General features: G+C 45.9%; 1 protein-coding gene across 1 annotated transcript in view; it reads left to right on the forward strand.

Moving 5' to 3' along the window:
- The window catches only part of PITPNC1 (phosphatidylinositol transfer protein cytoplasmic 1), an 864,322-nt gene that overhangs the window by 295,574 nt on the left and 548,869 nt on the right, over positions 1-19,879 (forward strand). The gene's annotated exons all lie outside the window — the stretch shown is intronic.

Raw genomic sequence — 19,879 nt, forward strand, 5'->3', positions numbered from 1 at the left:
GAAATCTGGGGACCCCCACAGAGTCATTACTGAAAGCTAGGGACCTAATCTGTTAATATAACTTAATTTTCTATGCAGTCGCGGACCGCCTCTGGAGGCTTCGCGGACCCCCAGGGGTCCATGGACTACAGGTTTGGAACTACTGGACTAGTGGAAGTGTACCATCCACCGAAAACAAAACCTTTATAAAACTGGTGATTCTGCTGTTATGTGAGCTGTTCCTACATTTTCTTCATACTCAGCAAAATCTCTAAATTATTAACTTTTCTTCAAAAAGAACAAGTCATTTTTGCACTTGGAAGCTCATGGTTTAACTCCTCAAGAAGCATTGCTCATGACCTCACATATTACATTACTCATGACTATGATATAATTGATAACATCACTGATGACATCTGAAATAACATCAGTAATGATATCACTGTGCATGATAAGTGCACAATTTCTGGTTACTTCAGTTAACTATAACTGGTGAATTTAAGTGGTATTTTGAGTTGAAAATGAATACACATATTGTACATATTTCTGTTTCTGTATATATATCTTGCTCTCCCTATCTGCTATACATGTGTGTGTGTATGTATATATGTATGTATGTGTATATATATATATATATCAGTATCCATATATATATATATATATATATATGTATATATATACATATATACATACATACATATGTATATAATCACTGATGTATTGTACTAAACATCAACTCTAGTCGCAAGGCCTCCTGAACTGAAAACACAGATTTGGCTTAAAGCAATAAGAGAATGACGTCTAAATCTGGACGCAGTACATCAGACTTGCCTTAAGGCAATTGATACAAAATACCAGATGCTGCTCCACAATTTGACAATGGCCTCAAGACTGGACACACAACTTCTCCCAAAATGGGTGCAACAGATTGGAAGACTATGCTAAAGGTAACTTATAAAAGTATTAGTGATCCTGCAGATGAGGAAGCATGGTGAACCCTCAGTATTCTGTTGGAGCCTTTCATAAGTGTGCAGATGGCTCCAGACAATGTCTTGCTTGTTGTAAGTATGCTTTGCAGTTGTAAAATGAAATCCTTTTAAAGCTTGTTTTATTTTCACTTACTGTCACCCAAAATTAATTTTGCTGTTTATGGGTCATTATCATATTGCTTACCCATCTTGAGGACCCTCAACATTGGAAGTCAAAGATCCTCAAGTACCAGGGAAGTTGACACTCCAGCTACACTCATTATGTGTGTGTGTCTGACAGGTGGGGGACCGTACCGAGACCTTCAACCAAATAGCCAAATAGTTCACACTGGTTCCCATCTGTGATCCTCTCACCTGAAGGAGCATACTTAATTTTTGTCGTCCTGCCCCCCAACATTACAGTAAACAAAGCAGACTGAAACCTTCCTGCGATAGAGAATATAACAATTCTCAGGACGTATTTATTCACAACCACATAAACACTCCATAAAAAACATGATCACATTTCTCTTTCATCCTTAATTTCCAATATTTATTTACAATATGCATCTCAAGACATAGTTTTGGTTCTTTAAAAGGAGTCATGGTTGTCCACCCACCAGGCACCTGTGGCATCGACTGTAGACTGGGGGCCGTGTTCCCCTGAAACAAATTACACTTCACAAGGCACGACTCGCCTGCCCCCTCAAGATAGAGGGGGCGCAGGTCAGCATGAAAACTGTCCCCCAATCCAACCATGCCAGAGCCAACCCTAAGCAAGGGATCCCCCCTTGCACCCGATGGGGATGGTCCTAGGCAACCGGGCCATACCTTGGTCCCCTGGCGCAGTCTCCACCCCCCCCAAATTCAAAATCAAGGGCCATGTAATGGAGTACCGTGGGGGAAGCTATGGACATTCCTCCTGTCCTCTGGAGGTGTGCACTCGATCGATTGTCAGGGGCAGCCAGGGTTAAGTAAACAACATGACCCTCCAGGGACTTGCAGTCCCCTTTCAAACCCAATCTGGCTGCCCCTGCCGATCGCCCCAGGAGCCCCCACCACATACCATCAACCAATCGGCTCACCCCTCTGGGTGAGTGTGATTTTTAAAAATTGCGCTGTGCCCATCGTTGGGCTGCCGCCTGGAACCGGTGTGATCTGGCCCGCACCTGGCCTGGGGGCGCGCTATGCCGTGGTGCACGCCCCCTGCCCAGGAAAGGAGCACAAACTGCGTCCGTTCTGAGCTTGTGAGTGATGCTTGCACTGCTGACATCTGTGCTGTGCTGAAATCTTTTCACTATTGAAGAGCCAGAAATTGTGCTTGTTTGAGATATTGGTTGTTACTTCTTCACACCCATAGTTATAGCGGCTTGGTTTGCTCTGTCTAGAAACACCTATCTGGAATGACTCCTGTTGTGTGGTCACGAGTTCTCCTGTTGCCAAACCGGACCTTCAGCTTACTCTGTCCCCAGCTTCATTAGCCTGTGAGAGTCACTAACATGTGGGTTAGCCTTAACCCGATTGTTTCCAACAGATGGAGGAAATCTGTTAAGGTGTTTCACCTACTCTAGATGAGTTTCAAAGAGGTTTGAAGACTCACCTCTTCGACTCTGCTTAGTAAGAAGAGAAGTACTTGCTATTTTTCCCAAAGCAACTAAGCATCCCAAATACTGTTCCACAAACGTTCTTGTCCTGTCGTCATGTTGTCAGTCAAACACCTTTGAGTGATCTTGGCTTTCCTTACCCAATTGGCAAGGAAGGGTCTGCAGAGGACAACACGGCGATCTTAAAAATCTTGACCATCATCTTAGCACACCTGGGAGGCTGTATTTGATCAGTGGCAACTCATTCTGTGTAAATCAGCTGTCACTTGCAATACAACAGCTTATTGTCCGTCCCCAAACTGCTGTGAGAAAGTATGACAATGCCAGGCAGAGCATTGTCCAAAAAATAAACACATAAATGCTATGAGCTATAGTTAATGCTGAAAAGCGTGGAGCATGCCTTAACTTTTTTGCAAATATTACATAGCTTTGGCCCCAATTACTTTATCTGATCATTGGAAAGGATAGGTTTGTTAAAGACAATGCCATAAATGTAAAAACCCACTTTGTGTATTGTTCTAATAGTAAAAATTAGCGAGAAGGTGCAGTCAGTTTTAGTTTTACAGTTGAAGGGAGCTGTGTACAGCGAGGTAAGCGACTTAAGCAGCATCGCACAATGTGATCGGGCAAGGTCGGAAGAGCATCGGTCTCCTCGTTCTCTGGTGCCTTTTGCTACTAGCTCACATCTTCTTAATAAAAACATTTTGTGAGGGCATCATTTTTTGTCGGCGTGGGCGAAGAAGACTTTCTAGAAAATAACGATTGAGGCAATGGGCAGCAGGAACCACAGATCGCCCCGGTCTGGCCTGGTTTTGGCTCGAGGTTTTGACAGGATGTGGACTTCGAGCCCGGCCAGAGCCAGGTAGGACCCTTCAGTGGCTCCAATAACTCCATAATAACTCTTCAAACGCCAGTCATTAGCTTATTTGGCTGCGTCCATGTCAGTGACCCACACGTACAGTCACGTAGGCTGACTTCCCACGAGACTTCCTGCCTACGCGTTCACTTAAGCGAGACAATTGTCTCGTTCTGTGATTGTTATGGCCAATTAGGAAGTTAAAGGCAATAATTGAAGATGAAACACGCAACAGGACGGGTATTGTTCTGCACCGTTATTAGGAGCCACCAATTTAGCTGTGCAGGGAGAAAGGCCTACAAGACTCGCTTGTAAATTACAGACTAGACTTTATCAGTGAGCAGCTGTTTTAGAGTAGCCCACCCCTCCTCCCGTGCTATTTCAGGAGCTCCGGTGGATGAGCAGTTGTGGAGAAATAACACGCGCACGGCTGGGCACAATTGATCCAGCAAAGGCAGGCGAGGGACCGCTGGCAGAAGGGGGGCTTTGACTGGGGTTGTTTTATTATGCATCAAAGGCGGGATTGCCATTTTGTCCCAGGTGCTTTGGGAGCATCGGTAGCACGCCACATCTTCGCGAGAACTAGAACTGCATTCTCTGTCCTGATACACAGTGTGCTTCTTGGATGCCTCTGCTGAGTGCAGGCTGAAGAAATCTGTGCATAGCTTTCAAATAAAAGATTTGAATTCTTTCATGGTCGAGCCAGCCTTTTTAAGGTCAGAGAAGTCCAATTGCGGGGTTGTGTAGTACTCGCTCATATCCCGTTAAGCCCTAGCAGACAGGGAAGCTAGTTTGTGGTGTTAACTCGTAGTGGTCATTGGTATGCTCCCCTTTTCTCAGCCCAGGCAGAGCGCTAACTGCTCACCGGTGGATGTCTGATTCATGTCCATTGAGGATGGGCGGGTTGTCATTTACAGCAGACTTGAGTGGATTTCTAGTATGGTATTGTATCACCAGACTCCCTGTCTGTCGATTAGAAGCGAGCAAACTCGACCTAGTTAACTGTCTCTGGCTCAGCTTGAGGTCTGCTTGGCCCCTCGAGCCCAAAACGAGCTGAGCTTTTGTGTGGCTTCCGCCTGGCACCCGCTGTCGAACCTAATATGCCAGGATTTAAAGAAAAAATAAACTTTGATATAAAACAGGAAAGGAAGATAGCTATCCATCTGACGGCTGAATGGAATAACGTGAAATCAGAAAACCTAGGAATTTCCCCAACTTTCTCGCCTGGCCAAACTGTGTGACCTTATGCAAATGTTTAATTCACTGTGCTTGCTTTTTTCCTTATTGCATTTAAGAGCACTTTGAAATATCTGAGTTCAGGGTGTGTCCTACACAAGCACCTCTCTCTTGATTCTGATTTAAATAGAGTATAATGTTGCTTCATGTAAGAAGCTAGGCCACATACAGGTTTCACAAAAAAAGTAACCTGCCTTTTAATTCAGTGATTGCAGTGGATGGGGGCCATGAATATTTTTAACCTAATGTTTAAAAACTGTCACTTAAAAAAGGCCTATCAATGCAACAGTATCATCCAATGTACTGAGTTGAAACACTTCTGCATGTTAAAAAAATTCCCTTTATTTTCATTTCAAAGAGGCTTTATGATATTTTTCTATAATGTCTGTTGCCCATTTTTCGCGGTGCAACTTGTGCATGTGCCCACCCAGACCCCTAAGCTCCAGTCTAGCTCAACTTTCCCTGTTAATATGTCGGTTTGTCCACCTCTACTGTCGATGCACCAAAGGGTACAGGGCTAAATATTTGTCGGACCCTGCGTCCAAGTATTGAGAACAAAATCCGTTTACTACATAAATGTAACTTAGGTGAAAAGAAAGGTGCATAATTATTGCACAGTATACCAACAGGAAACATTTTTGTGGTTTCAGTTCTTAGCATCTACTTCGTTTTCATGCCTCAGACTTGGGAAAAGCGCCCGCCCCGCAGTGGGGGGGCGCGGCCCGTTAGGGGACGGGGCCTCCGAGGCCCTGGGGCACTCCCCCCCCCTTTTTTTCCTCTCTGCCGGGGGTGCTGGAGTCGGCCGGATTTCCGCCCGAGGCGTCAGGGCGGAAGTCAAGTCACAGGGGGCATGGCGTGGGGCCGACGTTCGCCGTGCGCCGGTTCCGCCCGCCGCGCACTGGTGGGGGGGCTATTTAAAGGCCCCCCCAAGAAGGCTAAACCCTTCTTTTCCTGTGTGCGGCGGCGGGACCTGGCATGCAGCCCGCGTTTGTTGGTTCCTGGTCGAGATCGAGGAGGCTCACGTTGGTGTTGGTTTCCTGGTCGTCATCTGGATTACGAGGGAGGCACGCAGGCGGCGCCGGTTCCTGTCCCTGGGGATCGTTCCGGTTCGGATCGTGTCGGTGGCTGCTTCAGTTTCGGTGAGTCTCGCGCTGTGTGTGTGTGGGGGTAGGGTAGGGCCAGTAGCATGCGTTAGCGCGGTCCTTTGTTATACGAAAGTTGGAGGAGTCGAATTCGGATTCCTCCGGCTATCGGCCGTTAAATACTCCCGCAATTTTAGGGTTAGCTGTGCGCTGTAGCAGTAGCGTAACTAATGGGGTCTCGGTCATGGGTCGCATTCTGCTAGCGAAGGTTTCGGCAATTGTATTTTAGCTGCTGTGCAACTGGTCTATCTTGCCAGATCAAGGATGGGGTTATAATATATTAGTAGAACGACCTACACGAGGCCTACATGTTTTGGCCTCTTTTTAAAGAAAGATCGGTCATACATACGGGGGCAGTGGTACCGAACTGCAGCGCTGGTATGAAATTGTATTTTAGATATACTGTATTATATTGTATTGTATTGTATTTTATTTATAGTGTATGGTAACGGGGTCGCGGCAGGTGCGCGGTAGCGGGGGAGTAGCGCGTGCCTTCCTCGTCTAGTTTTTAGCTCAGGGGCAAAGTTTAGTGCGTTCCCTCTTTTTGGGGAGTGTGGCATGTTGGGAGGTTAGTCCCAGTGGCGCAATCGGTTAATATGCGTTACGTATATAGCAGTATTTACCCCTTTTATTAGGACTTTGGTGTGGGGCTCTGGGGCAGTGTTACTAGATATTGCCTGTATTTATATTAAGGGGCTGTATTGGTGGCTTCTTCAGGTCATTGTTTTATGTGAGGTGGCACACATGTTTAAGGTGGTTTCAATTTGTGGACATTTGGGAGAGTGTCTTATGGATCCCTGTGTTTGACTATCTTGCATTTGAATTCTTTTCAGGTCGTACCCCATCCAAAAAACAAAAAAAAAACATTTAAATAGGGTGGGGTTATACTGATAATTAGACAGTCCTTTACAATTGGTACTAGCCATAAGAGCAGGTCACCATGCCTCCTAAGAAGGCTGGCACCCAAAAAGGGAGGGAGCGCGACCCAGAGTTGTCCCAGCTGCTGAGATTCGTTTTGGAAAAATTGGGGAGCGAGGAATCCAGTGTGGCCATAGAGGCTCCTAAAAAAGATGGGGGCAGGGAGAAGGGTTCCCGCCCTAAGCGGTCCCATGTGGCCCCCAGCGCGGCTTTCCCCCCGGTTAAGCGCAGAAGGAATGCCAAAGCGCAGGTGCCGGCCACCATCATACTAACGCCCCCCGCAGCAGTCCCGGCCACCATCGTTCTGTCACCCCCTGCAGCAGCTAGCCTCTCAGAACAGTTGATCGTGCCCGCTACCGCGGCCTCGCTCACTGTGCCAACCCCCACGCCACAAGTTCTTAACTCGGGCTCCACGGCCCCCTCAGGCGGGGGTATAGAAGGGGTCCTAGCAGATATTCGTAATTCCTTGGCGGCCTTAGCACCTACAATTCAGCCCGGGCCATCACCCACACCTCATCAGGGTGTAGCTTTTCCCGCGCCGTCGGGTCCACCGCCTGTGGGCTTGCACGATTCCCGGGCGCAAGATCAAGAGCCATCTAGGCTGGCGTTAATGGAAGTGTCTAAGCTATTGGCCGGTATTAACGCACCGGCTACCACCGCCCCACCACCCACTACATCATGGGGGGCGGACGTGTCGTGGCAAAACACAGTAGCTGATTTAAAGCGCCAGGTAGATTCCCTAGTTGCAGCGCACTCCTCAAACCCGCTGCAGTCCTCGAACAATAGCCCGTGTGTCGCCCCGGCACCGAGCATTTGTCTCTCATCACCCCCATCGGTTCAGGACGTCCAGCCCAACTCAAGCAGGCTTCCGAGTCCGGACATCCCGGCCAAGGAAGGGACGACAGACTCGTTATTATCCATACCAGGTAAGCTGGCCGCCCACGTTAGTGCAGAAACGAGGGAAAAAATATGGAAGGGAGACTTCGTGGACATTTTCTCTTTAATAAAGGGCTAAAAGAAGGGAGATTGAAGTGAAGGAGAAGGAACCGAAATCATCTTCCTATAGTGAAAGAAAGCCAAAAATTTAAGAAAACATAACAAATTGGCTATTTGGCTTTAATGTTTTTATGTCAATCCTGTTGGAGAAAAAACCAGAGTTGGGCACCTCATTGATTTATTATGCCAACAAGATATTGAAAGCTCAACACACGTACGGGGGGTCCGCCTGGTTGGAGTATGATAGGGATTTTCGTTGAGCAAAAGTAGAGGATCCCTCCATTGGGTGGGATCAAACAGAAGTGAATGTGTGGCTCGAATGTGTTAACAACAAGGTCCCAGGGAGGCAGCCCTTTCGGCCCCAGTTGTCCGTTGAGAAGAAAGGGTCTTGCTGGGCATTTAACAGAAAGACATGTTCACGTCCCGCAGGAACATGCAAATTCAAGCATAACTGTTCCTTTTGTGGACACCCTTCCCATCCTGAATCCAAGTGTATTAAGAAATCTAAAGAGCGGGGTCGGGACCCCGGTAAACCATCAAATTGATTCTCCTCACCCCTCCCCGGTCAGGTTAGAAGCGTTACGCCCTTGGTTACAGGCTTACCCTTCTTTGGACGTGGCTTCGGTACTTCTTAACGGTTTTTCCTTTGGCTTCAGGATACCCGCCCCTAATGTTTCTCCGGTAAATCACTGTAAGAACCTAATATCTGCCTTACAGAACACTTCGGTAGTTGCCGATCTGGTTTTGTGTGTTCCCTGTTGGGGGTGGTTCCTAAAAAGGAAGCAGGTCAGTTCAGATTGATCCACAATCTTTCAGCCCCTCGCGGGCCATCAGTTAACGACGCCATTGATCCGCAGCTATGTTCAGTTCGTTACGCGTCAGTGGATAATGCGGTAGAGAAAGTTAGAGCGCTGGGCCGGGGGTCTATGTTAGCAAAAACCGACATTGAGTCTGCCTTCTGTCTGCTTCCCGTGCACCCCGAGGACTACCACCTGCTGGGTTTTCAATTCAGGGGGGAGTATTACTTCGACCAATGCATGCCCATGGGTTGCAGCATATCTTGCAGTTATTTCAAGCAATTCAGCTCCTTTCTTCAGTGGGTATTCTCACAACGTACGGGACACCGGGAGGTCATTCATTACCTGGATGACTTCTTGATTCTGGGACCCCCTAATTCTGACAGTTGCAGGTGGGCCCTTCAAGCTTTAATCGCACTGTTCGAAGAGTTTGGGGTTCCTTTGGCCCCTGAGAAAACGGTCGGCCCTTCTACTTGCATCATTTTCCTGGGAATTGAAATTGACTCCATGGCCGGGGAGTGCCGCTTGCCTTTGGATAAACTGTTGGCCTTCAAGGAGTCCATTAAGGCTATATTTTCTCAAGAAAAGGTGACCCTGCACCAGCTTCAGGTACTGGTGGGTCAGCTGAACTTTGCACTAAGAATCATCCCTATGGGTCGCCCCTTTTCTAGGTCAATAGCTCGCTCAATGGCGGGGCTGAAAGAAAAACACCACCACATCCGGCTGTCTAGAGAGGTTAGGGACGATCTGAGGTTGTGGGATCTGTTCCTTAGGACATTCAACGGGTCGGTCATGTGGCCGCAGAAAGCAATATCCAGCCCTACGCTGGGCCTATACACTGACTCCGCGGGTAGCATAGGCTTCGTGCAATTTTGGGCCCATTATGGTGTAGGGCAGACTGGCCTAGAGATTGGGTCAGGTGGGGTTGGACCAAGAATATAGCGTTCTTAGAATTATTCCCAATTGTGGTCGCTGTGAACATCTGGACAAAGGAGTTCAGGAACAGGGTGGTAATTTTCTGGTCTGATAACATGGTGGTGGTGGAAGTTATCAACCGCCAAGGGGCTTCCTGCCCTTTGGTCTTGCGCCTTTTGAAACACCTGATTCTGGCTTGTCTTCAGCACAACATCACGTTCAAGGCGAAGCACGCGCCTGGGGTGCATAACAACGCAGCTGACGCATTGTCTCGTTCATTAATGCAGGATTTTTTGCGGTATCACCCCCAGGCGAAGGAGAAGATGACGGAGTTCCCAGAATCTCTGTGGAAGATTGATGCCCCTCCCTCCCAGACTTAATAGCGTCATCCTTGGCCCCACGCACAAAAACAGCTTACGAGAACAGTTTTTTACTTTACAGGCGATTCTTGCATGCTCGGCATATTGCAGACACATTTTCTGAACCAGCAATGGGGGCGTTTCTTAAACATCTGCGTAGCCTAGGTCGTCCTGTGTCATGCGCAAAGGCCCACTTGGCGGCGATACGTTTCTTCGCAAAAATAGTTAAATTGGAGAGGCCTCTGAATACTTTTATCATAAAACAGGCCTTGAGGGGTTGGGCCAAGGGATCCCCGGGTAGCTCTGATGCCAGGCGTCCAGTCACCCCTCCTTTGCTAGAAAGGATTTTAAGGGCGCTCCACACCGTCTGCTCTTTACCCGCTGAGGCGGCGCTTTTCGCCGCGGCCTTCACTTTGGCTTTTTACGGGGCTTTCTGCATCAGCGAGTTAGTAGGCTCTTCCAAGGGTGACCACTTGGGGGGCCTACAGCAGAAAGACGTAATGGTTTGCAGTGGGGCTCTATACATTATGTTGCGTAAATCAAAGACCGACCAGCTGAAGAAAGGAACACGCATCACACTCGGTGAGGCGCCTGGTTCCCCCTTATGCCCTGTGTTAATCACAAACAATTATATGGCGGTGCGCCCTATGGCTGAGTCTCCGGCCTTTTTTATTCACCCCTGTGGAGACTGCCTGTCACGCTACCAGTTCGCGGAAGTCTTTAAATTGTCCCTGAAATCAATCGGAGTGGATCAGCAAGGATACTCATCCCATTCCTTTAGAATTGGTGCAGCCACGGTAGCGGCGGCAGCAGGCCTTCCAGCGTTCGCTGTAAAAAATATAGGTCGTTGGTGTTCGGAATGTTACAAACGTTACATCAGGCCAGAGTTGGTGTAACGGTGACTGGGTTGCTCGGTGGTGATGTCTCACGTGCATGTTTCTTTTCTTTCAGTCAAATGCCTCAGCGAGTAGTCTGGGTATTGGGGCATTCATTTGTCCGTCGGGCGGCATACCGGTTGCAACAGCTCCGTGGGTCGAAACCGGCAGACTTGCACAGCGTGGCTTTTCGGTGGTGCGGCATTGGCGGAGGAGGCATCACCCAGTTGCAACATTTGGTCGAATTGGCGAGTAGTCTAGGGGGACTGCAGTCTCCGGATCTAATCATCATTCACTTGGGGGGCAATGATTTAGTGCGTTTAGGCCGAAAAACCCTTAGGGAGACGGTATTCCTTGAAATCACAAGAGTGGCAAAGCAATTCCCAGGGGCAGCATTCGCCTGGTCACACATGGTTCCACGTCGTAAGTGGGGGGCAGGGATAAGATCTCGAACCATCAATGTGTCAGTTCGCCGGCTTAATGCCAAGATGGCAAAACTCTGCCTAGGCCCTGGGCACCTATGGAATATCCCCCACAAACTGCTGAAAGGCGTGCACATGTTTCACAACGACCAGGTGCATTTGTCCGACGAGGGAACCGATCAATTTATCTGTGACATGTGGGGTTTTGCCCGCAGCCTCTTTTTGGGTGGGGAGGGCAAAGGTGGGGCCCCCAGGAGGACATCTGGGATAGGATCCTGAAGTTTTGAGCCAACCAGCGGATGTACACACCAGATCAGGGGGTAAGAAACCTCAGATCGCTGGGGGAGAACATGGGGCTCCAGCTCTTGGCTCCCCCCATTACACCCCAGGGCTGATTGTTGTTTGGAGGGGGGGCGGAACCCTAAACTAGAGGACAAGGTACCGGGTTTTCAGGGTAACCGTCCCTCCTACAGATACAGGTGAGACATGGGTCACCTGTGTGGTCCAAATGGTGGTTCAGGACAGGAAGGGATCCTGTCAGATTGGTTATGGTCACAAGTAATTTCTCAGTAACATGTAAATAAAAATGTTTTCTTTATTGACTAACCTTGCTATACTTGCTATTTGATGTTTGGCTTGTTGAAGTTATGAGTTATTTTAAACAATGTCTTTTTGAAAATAAAAGATACTTCTTCCAACAAGTAAAGCTTGTCGTCTCGTGCATTCCTGGCGGGGGGAGTGTGGGCCGTCTGGAGGCCTCCGGATCCTAGGGAAAAGCGCTCGCCCCGCAGTGGGGGGGCGCGGCCCGTTAGGGTACGGGGCCTCTGAGGCCCTGGGGCACTCCCCCCCCTTTTTTCTCTCTGCCGGGGGTGCTGGAGTCGGCCGTATTTCAGCCCTGACGCCTCGCGAGGCGTTAGGGTGGAAGTCAAGTCACAGGGGGCATGGTGTGGGGCCGACGTTCGCCGTGAGCCGGTTCCGGCCGCCGCGCACTGGTGGGGGGGCTATTTAAAGGTCCACCCAAGAAGGCTAAACCCTTCTTTTCCTGTGTGCGGCGGCGGAACCTGGCGTGCGGCCCGCGTTTGTCCCACCCACCCTCTCCTTTATGTTAGTAGTTTGGAAAGAAGTTGGATAAAATTGAGATAAAAAATGTGACTAGAAACAATAGGAGGGGGTCCCCAAGGTGGGGCCCCCAGGAGGACATCTGGGATAGGATCCTGAAGTTCTGAGCCAACCAGCGGATGTACACACCAGATCAGGGGGTAAGAGACCTCAGATCGCTGGGGGAGAACATGGGGCTCCAGCTCTTGGCTCCCTCCATTACACCCCAGGGCTGATTGGTGTTTGGAGGGGGGGCGGAACCCTCAACTGGAGGACAAGGTACCGGGTAGTCAGGGTAACCATCCCTCCTACGGATACAGGTGAGACATGGGTCACCTGTGTGGTCCAAATGGTGGTTCAGGACAGGAAGGGATCCTGTCAGATTGGTTATGGTCACAAGTAATTTCTCAGTAACATGTAAATAAAAATGTTTTCTTTATTGACTAACCTTGCTATACTTGCTATTTGATGTTTGGCTTGTTGAAGTTATGAGTTATTTTAAACAATGTCTTTTTGAAAATAAAAGATACTTCTTCCAACGAGTAAAGCTTGTCGTCTCGTGCATTCCTGGCGGGGGGAGTGTGGGCCGTCTGGAGGCCTCCGGATCCTAGGGAAAAGCGCTCGCCCCGCAGTGGGGGGGCGCGGCCCGTTAGGGTACGGGGCCTCTGAGGCCCTGGGGCACTCCCCCCCCTTTTTTCTCTCTGCCGGGGGTGCTGGAGTCGGCCGTATTTCAGCCCTGACGCCTCGCGAGGCGTTAGGGCGGAAGTCAAGTCACAGGGGGCATGGTGTGGGGCCGACGTTCGCCGTGAGCCGGTTCCGGCCACCGCGCACTGGTGGGGGGGCTATTTAAAGGTCCACCCAAGAAGGCTAAACCCTTCTTTTCCTGTGTGCGGCGGCGGAACCTGGCGTGCGGCCCGCGTTTGTCCCACCCACCCTCTCCTTTATGTTAGTAGTTTGGAAAGAAGTTGGATAAAATTGAGATTAAAAATGTGACTAGAAACAATAGGAGGGGGTCCCCAAGGTGGGGCCCCCAGGAGGACATCTGGGATAGGATCCTGAAGTTCTGAGCCAACCAGCGGATGTACACACCAGATCAGGGGGTAAGAGACCTCAGATCGCTGGGGGAGAACATGGGGCTCCAGCTCTTGGCTCCCCCCATTACACCCCAGGGCTGATTGGTGTTTGGAGGGGGGGCGGAACCCTCAACTGGAGGACAAGGTACCGGGTAGTCAGGGTAACCGTCCCTCCTACGGATACAGGTGAGACATGGGTCACCTGTGTGGTCCAAATGGTGGTTCAGGACAGGAAGGGATCCTGTCAGATTGGTTATGGTCACAAGTAATTTCTCAGTAACATGTAAATAAAAATGTTTTCTTTATTGACTAACCTTGCTATACTTGCTATTTGATGTTTGGCTTGTTGAAGTTATGAGTTATTTTAAACAATGTATTTTTGAAAATAAAAGATACTTCTTCCAACAAGTAAAGCTTGTCGTCTTGTGCATTCCTGGCGGGGGGGAGTGTGGGCCGTCTGGAGGCCTCCGGATCCTATAAAATATAACTACAAAACTTGTGCTGGTATGGTGCTCTGTTAGATGTCTGCAGTCAAAAAGTGTTTGGTGTAACTCCAAGGTTTTCACTCGGTGAGGGTTTATGCAGTGGGGCAGATTGGCGTGCAAAGGCCCAGATCCTTGCATCTGGGCAGACAGGAGTATCTGTTGCATGCATCTTCCCCCTGCTAGGTTAGTTGCGCCACTGTTTGCATATTGTCAGATATCTCCGTGGTACTGTGTCTCCATCACTGTCGAAGTCCGATTTGGGTTCAGACCCCTGTTTGCACTGTTCTAGTTTTAAAGGCTAACAGCAGTGTCTGCGTTCAGATTGAGACTGCATAGCGACAGAAGGGACTAAAATGAAGGTGCATGTCAGCAGATCACACTGAGTGCATTTGTAGCACCAGAAATGATCCTTCTGCAGTAAAGATCCTGTTCCCGGACAGCAGGCTGCTTTATCGAAGTTTTACATAACGTAATAACAATCATTGTTCGCTCTTTAGAACAACAGTGTTTACACCAGTGGTTCTCAAACTTTTTTATAACGCCCCCCCCCTCAAGTGGGGAAAATAAAATTATTGGGGCCCCCACTTCAGAATTTTTCACAGTAATTCTATTAAGTTGGCAATGTTTAAATATGTCTAGACTTATTTAAACATTGCAGTTAAGTTCTGACACCTTTAAAAAATCCAATAAATGTTTTTCTGCTTAAAAAAAGCAGTGTTATCTGCATAATGCCTCTTTTGGCCAGAGTCTGGCGCCCCCCCGGGATAACTTGAGCCCCCCCCCAGTTTGAAGACCCCTGGTATACACCTTTATGATCCATCATGGCTTCTCCAGCTACAGACCTCTCTTAAAGAGCGCTACATGACAAAGCAGTCACCGCCTGCATTAGATGCCAGAACCCAGCTACCTCTACTATCACTCGTTGACTGCACCTTTGCCTTTGGCACTGTACAGCGTTCCGCTGCCTTTTGCCTGGGTTTATGGTAGAGAAATACCACGCGCATACATAATCATAAAAAGGAACACAGCTGCACCTTCAATGTAATATACAATTGGAACTGTGCAGAGATGTAGTAAATTATAAGCATACATGAAAGGAGCCACCTGAGAATGTAGAATTTCGGTAGGCTACCAGAGAAACACAGACTGCTGAAGCATACAGAAGTGTTTTTGGCACTGGTGTATTGCAAGGAGAGGGGTGTAGAAGTGATGGTGAGTATCAGAAGTATGGCACTCATCTGTTTGATTTTCTCTTGGTATGCGTATATTGAGTTCGAGGAGTCCTTTGTTGTTGACTAAGTCAGAGTGACTTAATGCTTAATTGCCTAAACTATGTATATAGCAGAGCCGGGCACATGAGATAGGGACTGAGATCAGACAACAATTTTTCCAATTGGATGGTGTAGTTTTAAGACCCAAAGGTAAATGTAGTTGGGAGTGTAATTTCTATCCAAGTGGGGCAAGTCACAAATGCACTTTTACAGACCACCTGCATTAACTCTTTAATGTTCTTGCATGCCTCAGTCGAAATGGGATGGATCCTTTAACAAGTCAGTGTAGGTTTGGTGACTCTCCTTTCTGATCTTGACAATGCCAGCATGTGTTAGTGAGAAGAAGCTCTGGCTTAGGTAACCTCAAAGGGGTCCAGAAAGACCAGTGAATTGCTATGAATATAGTTTGTGATCGAGTGGGAGGGACTCAGAAGATAAATGCTGTATTCCATATACGTGACTATTGATCTTCGAATACTGTTTGAGAGTAGTCTGACTTCAGGTCTTTATCTCATTTTTGTTGTTTTTTTGTTGTTGTGTTTTTTTTTTTTATTAGTGAGTGTCCTGGAGACCAAATGGTCAGGGTATTTCTGTAGCATCCTCAATATGTTCATTTGGGGGCTAGAGCCCCAAATGAATTCCTAAGGGTTTTAGCTTAAGAATTGTGAGAATCGAAATATTCCATAATACCTTTTTTTTTTCTTTTTGCAGCTGTAAAAGGCGAATTGTGTAGTTCTAAAGCCCAGACCAGGGAGATTTCAGGCTTGCATCATTAATCATCAAAGATAGTGTTGCCTTCAATTTCAGTAATTTGTTGATGCCAACAGAACACCATGGGACAGAGCACTAATCGTTTATCTAGTTTTTGTGTAGTTGGGTTAAGGCACTTCCTGTATCACGTAGGATACATTTTAGTGTCAAGGTTATCACTTAAGATAGTATTATTGAATCATGGTACATAGTTCAGTAGTAGTAGGAAGGTTTTAATGTCTAGTCATGTAGGATAATTATCAGCATCAGGTAGGAGATTTAATACGCCTTGCCTAATTAGGTACGTAGGTGGTTAGGTAGGTATAGAAATTGTCCTAGATTTTGAGGAGACATTCTGCATTCTTTGCTTTTCAAAGTAGATTTGGTGATTGACTATTGGTGATGATCGAATAAATAAGTCCAGAAATCGAACCAGAAACATACCGAAAAAGTAAATGGCTACCAGTGTAATCATTATCTTTATTATTTCATTTGTTACTATCAGAATATATGTTTGGAAACCACGCATCTAGGAGAGCTTTGATCTTGGTGTTTGTTAGTTTTTTTTTATTGTATGAAGCAGCTCTTTCCACATAGCCATTACACTAAATTCCATGGTGTTTTACAAAGGAAGGTTGACAGTGAAGAACTGTGTTCCCTAAGATGCTGGCACGTATTAGGTTTAGAGTACAAACCTCAAATTTTATTTCTTTGTTTCTATTTTATTCGGAGACCTTCAAAGATTTATTGGTGATATCAAGTAATTCAGGCATGGAGGTTTCTTCTTCCTTTGTAAAATCCGAAAAGTGATAACTGTGGTCCATTTTTTGGTATATCTGGTTTCTGAATTTGATTCCTCTGAGAGAATTAGCGATTCTAATCCAGGTTAGCAGTAGTTTACTGGTCTTCTGCATCAACATTGGTGAAAATGGCTAGCCCTCTCATGTTGCATGGCCCAGAACAAATCATTCAGAGTGTGCACTATACACCCTCAACTTGTCTTTCAAGTTGTTGTTTAAGGCCATAACCATTTTAGTAAAGGCATCTATGAATTTCAAACGGGTTCACATATAATTTTTAGAAAGTCCACAACTCTGGGACAAATACCTTCTCTAGTGCAATGGCAGTCCTGGGCTTGTCAATATGGTTTGCCATTTATCTAATGTGGCAAATCAACCTAATGTGGCTTGAAATTCTCATATCATGAAACCTGTTAATGGAGAGTAAATGAATCACCTTTTCATGTCTACTGGGCAGAATTTTCGCTTGGATTTTACAGTCCAAATTAGGCATGGATCGTGACCTGCAGCTTTTGGGAAGGAGGGGGCCATTGCCATCTTTACAAAGTCCGACAATGGTGGCTTCTGCGGCTGATTCCATGTACCTGCCTGATGACGTGAAATTATAAAATAGGTTCAACATAGCAGGAGATAGATTGTTACAATGGAAGCTCTGGAAACTCATTTGATCTTGATCCCTTATTCTTGGGCAGGCCAAGATAGCCTATGCTATTTATGAGATGTCAGTGATTGTACCTAGCTGGAATCTGTCTTCATTAGATAGTGATGGGGGGGTCTAGGCCTTCTATGTATTTATCACAAAATGTCAGCTGAATGTTTGTTTGAGTACAATGAGGCATAGTACTTCTGAAAAATCAAGGCTTTTATGGCATCTTTTTTTGTGACTGCTCCCTTCTTAGGATCTGATTATCTTGAATTGTATGTAGTTTGCAAGAACTGTGCCTGCCTTGTTTTGATTGCATAGTTCTTTTGATTTTTATACAAATTCACGTTATCTCACGCAACATGAGATTAATTTCATACAAAAGATTTTTTGGCTAGTTTACTATGAACTGGGATTTGGATTGTACATACTGACATTACAATTATTTTATTTTATGATTTCAATTTCACTAAAGCCACATTGTTGCATTTATTCCTAAAGGCCGTGACATTGATCACAATACCTCTCACAGTGGCATCATCCAATCTATAATCTCTTGGGAGCAAGTGTCTTTATTACTGGATAAGAAGCGAGAAATTTGTTTCTAAAGATTCAGAGTCATTCAGTAGATATTGATTAGTGTCCAGATTTTAGTTTTGGTAGTAGCTAAGTGTATATGAGACTGAAACACAAGCATGATCCTAGATTAGCATTAGCTCTGACTCTACTTCTACCGTTAGGTGTAAGTGAGCCCTGTCCACCATATTGCAGGGAAAAAAATTCTGCCTTGTAGCAAGTGGCAGAATTTGGTTGGAATTCCATGGTAAAGATTAACGCCGAATGACCAAAATTCCACCAATTCCATGGGCAGAACAAAACATACCACCCACTACAATTGAAAAGTTGATTTTAGTTCTCAATTCCCTACCAGGAGAACCGACAGGCTTTCAATCAGGGTCAGCTGCTGTCTTCATATGTTTACTTTGTGGTGCATCGTACAGAAGTTGATATGTTTTTGAAAAGGCTAGTTTGTCGACTTTCATGTTGCATTCAACCGGGTAGATTATTTGGGATAACCCGATTATTTGGGCAACGCGCCCGAAAAAGGGGATCTCTAACGCACTGTTTTATGGTCAAAGCTTTGAGCTCAACAACTTTGTTAAGGTTTGATAAAGGTGCTAGAAGGAAAGGGAGATTTCCCATTAGAAATTGTTTCAAATAAGGCTGTGGTTTAGCACTGATTTTGTTGCCAGTCTTTCTAGCAGACCTCGCATTACTCTTAAAGCCTGTCAAAGCTTTTCTTTCAAAAATGCAAAAAAAAACATCTAATTCGTGGTTTTCTATGGAGATGATCTAGGAGTGCAGGACCAAATGAATGTTGGCCTCCAGGGACAACCAGATGAAGTCAGTAGGTACTGTATTAAAATAATCTACTTATACTGAGAAAATATGAGTATTGATTTTGGTAGTAGTTGGTCTTCATATTCTTGCCATCTAGATCTGGTCAGCACAAGTATTAATGAGTGTACAAAGAGTTTGTGTTGGAAGTATTGTTGCAAGGTTCCAGCAAAGTTGCCTTTATTGCTCCTGAAATTACTATGTCACTTTAATCAACCATACAGAGTTTATACTCCTGACTAAATGAATATAGACCAAATGTAGCCCCTTTTATCTTACATGCATTTGCTGCACTAGTTTTAGATCACATTCTTAATGTTAATACATTTTAATGCAATTGCTAAAAAAAAGTCCCTTAATCTATTAGGCTTTCTCAAAAAGAGGATGGATGTGTTTTTGATAAGATAGCTTTTACACAGTAAAAAAAAAGCCACATTGGCTGGGAAGTATCTTAAAGAGACTTTTTTTAAAGGAAGATAATTGGGCTGGTGTTAGCAAAAAGAAATGCCATGATATGTTCATTATATATGAAATAGTGACTGAATCCTCTAAAAGACTAATATTTAATTAAAACTGCATCAGATAATTACTGTGTTAAGGACGATTTGAAATGAAGGAATGATTACTGAAGATACAGCAACATACACTCCGGTGCCTTTCAGAGTTAAATGACAAAAGATTTACAGTATAGAAACAAGTATCACTTATTGGAAGGCTAGGTTTATCTTAATCACCTTTATTTTAGGAAGGTAATGAGCATTTTTGTATTATGAGGACTGTAATTGTATAGATCAAAGACTGGCTGGCAATCAAGGTCCTGATGGTTTTAGATAAGATAAAAGTGCAAGAGATTTTATTATGAGGTTGCAGAATTTTGAAATTGTTTTATAATGCAGTCATTTATTCTAACCAGATTTTATTGATTTTTATTTTGAGCATATCTGGCCAATTCAAATCACAGCTCACATGAAACATTATTTCTGTGCAATGGTTTTCACCCTTTGCAGAGCTACATCACATAATGAAATAAACACACAATTTGCCTCATATCTCTTGGTATTTGTGGGGCCATCCTGTGGCCAAGTAAATGTTTTTTTCACTTTGGTTCCCTAAGCTAATCTCAAAAAGGCGGCACTGACTTCTTGCTCCCACATTTTGCACTGTCCCATTTTGCCAAGACAGTACTGCTGACGCGTCGGTCCTTAATAAGTAAACTTACAAGGGGAAGCGTATAGGGCGATTAACCTTTTGATTCGTATAGGGTGTTGTTACCATAGTTTCGATACAGAATCAG

The sequence above is a fragment of the Pleurodeles waltl genome, chromosome 7 (genome assembly GCF_031143425.1).
Source record: "Pleurodeles waltl isolate 20211129_DDA chromosome 7, aPleWal1.hap1.20221129, whole genome shotgun sequence".
Lineage (NCBI taxonomy): Eukaryota > Metazoa > Chordata > Amphibia > Caudata > Salamandridae > Pleurodeles > Pleurodeles waltl.